Raw genomic sequence first — 6,382 nt, 5'->3', positions numbered from 1 at the left:
TCTCAGCATCCCCTCTGAATTCAGTAGCCATCCCCATTTTTTTTCTGGTGAGGATGAGGGTTGAAAACCATTATCTGTTTCCTTCAACCCTGCAAAGTCACAACTCTGCAGTGTGACGGTACTTAACATTTCCATCAACGACTGCAGGCAATTCAGACGTGTTGCTTTCAAAATGCCATAGTCTCCGACATTGGTTTTGTTGGTGAACCTAAGAAAGTGCGAATTTGGGTTTGGGCAAGTTACTTAACATCTCTGGGCCTCTACCTGTAACATTGGACATGATATAGTGGTCACATCCTGGAAGGTTTAAAGGCATAGAAATTAATATTTGAAGTATTCAGAACACGTTTCATCATAGAGTAAGCATAGAAATATTTATTAAATATAATGACAATAAGGAAGGGTTATATAGCAGTGCTTAAGAACAAATGTGTAGGAGCCAGGCATACTTGGGGTCTAATGTGAATTCTGCCATCTCTTTGCTGTGCAGCCTTGGGCATGTTACTTAACATCTCTGATATTCCATTGATTCTCTGCTAAAGTGGGGATCCCGATAGTTCATCCCCTTAGGATTATGTGGCCTGAGATGAGGACATGCATGCCATGCTCTTGGCACGGAGTTGGCATAAAACTAATGGCAGTGGGTTTGGTCGCAGTTATTGTTATTCCTCAACTTGTGCCCCAACCTGGTGGCCAAAACAAAGAATCACAACATTAGACGTGCAAGAGCAGGGAGGCCCTGCACTCCCGCAGGCCCAGCCCTCGCCCACACAGAGCACCACTGAGGGTCGGGCTGTGTGCGGGCAGCGGCTCCTCCGCTCGCCTGGGCAAGCCCTGGAACCAGGTAAGAGCAGCTTCGTTCCATCAGCGTGGAGGCTGAGTGAGGACCTGCCCTGGGTGGCCCAGAACTAGGTGACAAAGAGCATCTGCATGCCCACCCCTGGTCCAGCCGACAGTCTTGCTTTTGAGTCCCTGCTTGGTTACCCACTGGCTGGGTGATGGGTCCTGAGTCACCTCAGCCCCATCAGCCTCACGGTTCTCCTCTGCACAGTGGGGGGCAGGACAGTGGTGCCTAGGGCTCCCAGAAGGTCAAGTGGAGGAGGTGGGCGGGGCCCTGCTGGACCCCCAGGGAGTGGGGCATGAGCTTTGCCAGCGGGACCCCAGTGTTTGCGGGAGTCAGGGGGTTCTCAGCGCCCCCCAGGTTTCCAGAGCAGGCGTTTTGAGAGCCAGGACCTGCCTCTCCCCACGCTCCTCGCCCTCCCGGGTGGCACGTTTATGGGTTTCCAGTGAATCGGGCGTCAACTGTCTCAAGAGGACTCTGCCCTGTTGGGAAGCTGGGGACAGCTGTATGGGACAGAAGCCTGGCGAGGAGCTTCTCAGCCGCACGCCCTTGGCGCCAGGTTGTTTTCTGAAGGGTGGCTTTGGACTCTCGGTGACACCTATTACTGAAGAGGGCTTGTCAGTTCCTGGGTTGTCCCCTGGCCTTTTCTCTGCCTCCGGCTATGGTGGTGCAGGTGAGCAAGGAATCCAGGAAGCCGTCCAGCAGCGTCTCAGTGAGGGTCGAAGGGAAGTGAATGGCACATTCGAATGTGCAGGTGATTCAAGGAAGACCTGCTTCTTGAGAGGCTGATGGCCAAGGTGGGCACCCGCACAGGTGGCAGGAGACCCCAGGGCAGCCATGCTCCAGGAGAGAGTGGGATGAGGCTGGTTGCTTTTGTTGAAGGATGTGCCAACTGGGGACCCTCAGCCACAGCCCTTCCTCTGATTTCCTGCCCGGGGTCCCCATTGGCCAATCACAATGGGAAGCCCAAGGTCACAGCATGGCATCCTGTGTTGGTGCCGTCCATTTGGGCTGGCCTCAGCAAGAGAGGGGTGGAAAATGGACCCTGCTGGGCAAATGGAGGAAAGGCAGCCGGAGAGCAGAGGCCAATGAGCTGCCTGCACTGGGTGGCCCTGGAGAAGCTGGTCCTGTGAGACCAATTGTACTGTTGATTGACTACTGAGCTAGCAATTCCAGGTGCCAATTAAAACTAAGCAAATCTTCTAAAACTAGAATACCCGGCTGCATTGCAATCCAAGAAACACCATTTCTGCAAGGATGTGTATTGAAAAGCCCAGATAATAGAATTATTGGCTAAGGCAAAGTGGACCTTTCATTCTTTTCTCCCTACAGGGTCACGGGAGGCACATCTCTTCTGTCCCCCCTGCAAACATGTGGCTCTTGTCTGGGCACACGCCTGCAGCCCATGCCGAGGACCCCAGCAGCCAGCAGCACCTGGGGTGGGGATTCCACCCTGTGGGTGCCCTTCCTTCCCCTGCTGAATCTTGTCTTCTTTACAGGACTCAGTTGTCGCTTCTGCCTGCAGCACCTGTTGGTGATCTTTGAAATAAATAACTGAGCAAACTCTAAGGACCAAAATAAAGAAAGATGTTGCATCAGGGAACATTCAGTTAAGTTCCTTTGGGGGAATGAACCTCAGCAAAGGCCAGCCATTAAAAACGTGGCAACTGTTAAGTGGGGAATCGTGGGCTCTGGAAGGTTCTGTTTATAATGCGTGGCCATCAGCCCCACCGTTCCCTGTGCCCTCTCTCCAGCCAGTTCTGGCTTTGCATGTTCTTGCCTCTTGGGGCTTTAAAGATAGGCTGCAGCTTCTATTCAGGGTGGGTGTTGAAACCGCAGAGAACCCCAGCTCTGCTCATCTCCCAGGGACTTCCACACACCTTTCCTTTCAGCCCAAGACGTATTCCCCTTCCCCTCTTGCACCTCAGGGTCTCCAGGGAAATCTCTACCTTGGTCTGTTAATGATACCAAGGGTGGGACACGTCCTTCCTGCCTCACCAGGTCTGCCATACTTAAAATTCCCTGAGGAATTCAACGGGAACTTTGAGAAAGCCTTCCCTCCTCTGCTCACCTGGACATTTCTCCACTTGCTGTGAGATTCGAGATGATTTCCTCCCATGCCCGTCTCTCTGCCAGACAGCCAGGTCCCGGGACCAGGAGCGCATCATTGTCCGGCGTCCTCTGCTGCGTTCTGTGCAGCCAATAAATGCTGTACAAATCTCTGCAGTTTCTAGAGTGTCTCAGAGAGTGTGTAGAGGCAATAGCATGTTATCCAAAGTCTTTAAATTTGAAGGAGGCTTGGGAGTTAGGCTTGTTGAGGGTCAGGCTTTAAATGAATAAATAATCAAAGGCAGAAAAGACCAGAACACTAGGTCAAGGAAGATGGCACCCTGAAGTTCGGTCCATTTTTCTTTCTAATGATTTATCTCTCCAATTTTTCTGAAAAATGTATGTATCTGTAGGGAATTCTCTCGGCTGCAAGTAGCAGAATGCTCCCTTCCACCAAAGAAATAGTCAATTAAACCTTAAATCCACTTATCTATTTCTGAAGAAGTCTACAGATTAGCAGTCCCGGGACGATAATGATGTCTTAGTGATATCACGCAGGAAGGAATGCCTTTCTGCTTTTCCAAGGAACTGAGCTCAGAGCATCTGCTCTTGACCTTATTTAAAACGGTGGCCACTGATCTCATGTTGTTTCCTGACAGTATCTAAAGCAGGAAGGAGGTCCTTTGGGACCTCCCTCGTGTGACTCTTTCTGATGCAGGAAAAGAGTCTAAGAAACCCAACAGGGTTTCCTTCTCTCGATGGTCCCACCTGGACTTCCTTCATTCCTGGCCCACCTGCAGACAAGTCAATGACAACTGTAATGTGTCCCCACATGCCAGGGTTGGCTTGAGCCAAGCCAGACCCATCCCTTAGGGCCAGATGCATCTTTGCCTGGAAAAATAAACAGGGCTCTGTTTGCAAAGAAGAGGGAAGCCAGCTGTCTGCTGCCTGGGCGAGAATCTGTATTGAAACATTTGCTTTGATGTCGGAGTTTTGTAGCAACGAGAGGGTCCTCTTTGTTCAGGTTTGCATTTCCCCGACATCAGGGTTTATGTCTCAGGATCAAAGACAGAGATTTCCAAACATTCACAAGACAACATTTAGGCTTTTCCTGGGAGGTGGAAGTGTACAGAGGCTCAGAGGAGGGAACTAGGGCTGGTGGGGGGAGGAAGGGGAGGAGAGTCCACTGTGGCAGACAGGGTGATGTCCAGTACCAAGAAAGGGACAATCTTTCTAATGGGGATGCTGTTGTTTCCATGAGGGCCATAGGCCAGTGTCCCCTTTGCCCTCAGAATTCCTAAAGGGGTCAGCTGTGGGAGGTCAGAGGGATCCAGCTTCTGAATGGAAGGTTCTAGAGCAGTAGCGCTGGGCTGGACCTGAGCCCATGGTCCTGAGAAATCTCTGCCATGCAGGGCCACTTGGAGGAACGTTCAGCATCAGGATTCTGCAGACGGTGCCAGGGTCTGTCAGGAACAGAGACAATGAGCAGAAAAGCAAGGAGACCTTATCGTGAATCCTCAGGACTGAGCCTGTTTCCTCACCTCTAAAATGGGAATTATAAGAGCATCTCTTTCGTATAAGGAGGAATAAACACTGTGCTTTCAAGGCGCATAGTAAAGTATTGGCACATGATACGTAAACAGCTCAGATACTATGGGTGTTATTTTCTAATATTGTTTGAACAGCAGAAACTCCAAAAGCAAGACTGAAGTTGAATTTCTCAGCAAGTGAGTTGGTGATGTCTTGGAGCTGAAGTCATTTTATTGAGAGAAGGAGAGGTGTGACAGTTTGACTCTCAATGTCATGGAGCAGATTCCCTTCTGTCACAGCAGGGAGTCATTCCATGTTAAGTCCCTGTGGAAGCCATGCTCTCAGGGGCACAGCCCTGCCAATGTGACTGCTCATGGTCCCAGGGCTGAGGCCTCACCCTTGCCTCCAGCTGTCCTGTCGCCTGCACACTGAATTAGTCACATTGTGGGTTAGCTAGTCCACCTCCCCACCTCTTTATCCATCTTTCTACCTGTCTGCTACTCCATCTGGGACAGGCACCGTAGCACTATCCCATCAACCTCATAGAAGCCCTGCAGGCTTGAGCAGTGGCCTTCAGGCTTTTTGAGAAACTATCAGGACATATTTTGTCCATAGAGATGCGCGCGCACACACTCACACACACCTGAAAACGATGCTATGTTCACTCTGTGTGACACTTTCCATTTCAATTCTACTTCAATGTATCCAATTTTGATCTGATAAGAATATTTATTATGAGCCACAATATCAAATTCAGGAATCATGATTGGATTGATTAAGTATTCTCAATTTATGGAGAGAAAAGGGTTGGGGGAGGTTACAGACAGGACTAAAGAAAACCAAGCAGTCACGTCAGAACTGGAATTGACCAGGGACTCCTCTGTCACCTGAGCATTGACCATGATGCCCTGCAGCCTCCCACAATGCACCTCCGTGGGGCAGGTGGCTCAAACCTGTGTGCTGCTTGAGCCCAGCCTCCTTTATGATGGACAGCTCCCAAGTCCCACCTGCCTACCTTGAACTCCGTGGTTCCTGATCCTGGTTGCATGCTGGAGCTGTCTCAGCTTCCTCCCAGGAATTGAGATTCCTGCTGGATTCGAGGTGGGCCTGGCAGGAGTAGGCTATGATTTTAAGTTTTGCCGGGTCATTTGACTGTGCATCTAAGGCAGAATCTCCAAAGGGAGAAAACTTATCAGGCTCTGGCTTCCTCTTCTGTCAGTGAGGGCTGAGATTGCAATGCAGGCGAGCTAATTTGCCAGGGCATTTATTACCAAAGATTAAACAATATGTACAAGCAGAAACACAAGACATATTATTAAAGCAGGCATGTGTGCAAAACACAGCGCTCTTTCAATTGCAGTATTGTTTCCCTCCTCCCCAGTTGGCGTAGGGGCATGTGATTCCACCGTGTCGCCAGCTGGGGAGGGAAAGATGAAGCCCACTTTCCCGAATTGTCTGGAACGGTCCACTTTCCCTGCACCTTCCCTCTGGGAGGGAAGAACAATGCCCTCATTGAGCTGGCTTTGTGGCTTGAATCTGAATTTTCTTTAATAATCCTGCTTTCTGTTTGTGTGTAATATTTAAATGCCCTGGGTCATGAGGTCGTCCTTGAAGTTGAGTGGGGGAGGGGGCTTATGCTCAGATCTGCCATAAAAGGCCCAAAGAATATAATCGAATTGAATTTCCTGAATAAAATGGAGAATTTATGAATTCTAAGCAGTTTCTCCCCACGAACGGTTGATTCTTAGAGCAGGAGAACTGCCCTTCGTGAATGACGAGGCCCAGTCCGATTCCGTCTCAGGCAGCAGCATTAAGCATTCACGGTTTGTTTGCTTCCTGATATGGAAGAAAATATTCACTTAGCAGCATCAACTCCTGCTGCATCTCTTTATGGCAAATCGGAGCGACTGCCTTTTCCTGCTGTAGGTGTGGAAACGCCCCATTCCCCAGGAGCTTTGGAGC

At 50.0% G+C, this 6,382-nt stretch overlaps 1 long non-coding RNA gene across 1 annotated transcript; it reads right to left on the bottom strand.

The window, feature by feature from the left end:
• Positions 1-355: 355 nt before the first annotated feature.
• Positions 356-5,902, bottom strand: LOC144378163 (uncharacterized). Its single transcript, XR_013439775.1, has 2 exons — positions 5,436-5,902; positions 356-4,353 (listed from the first exon to the last, which is right to left on the bottom strand). It is a non-coding gene; the product is annotated as an uncharacterized LOC144378163 (long non-coding RNA).
• Between the last annotated feature and the right edge of the window lie 480 nt (positions 5,903-6,382).

This window comes from Ictidomys tridecemlineatus, chromosome 5 (genome assembly GCF_052094955.1).
Source record: "Ictidomys tridecemlineatus isolate mIctTri1 chromosome 5, mIctTri1.hap1, whole genome shotgun sequence".
Lineage (NCBI taxonomy): Eukaryota > Metazoa > Chordata > Mammalia > Rodentia > Sciuridae > Ictidomys > Ictidomys tridecemlineatus.
Note: the sequence above shows the minus strand (reverse complement) of the source record. Positions and strands in the feature narration are given on the sequence as shown.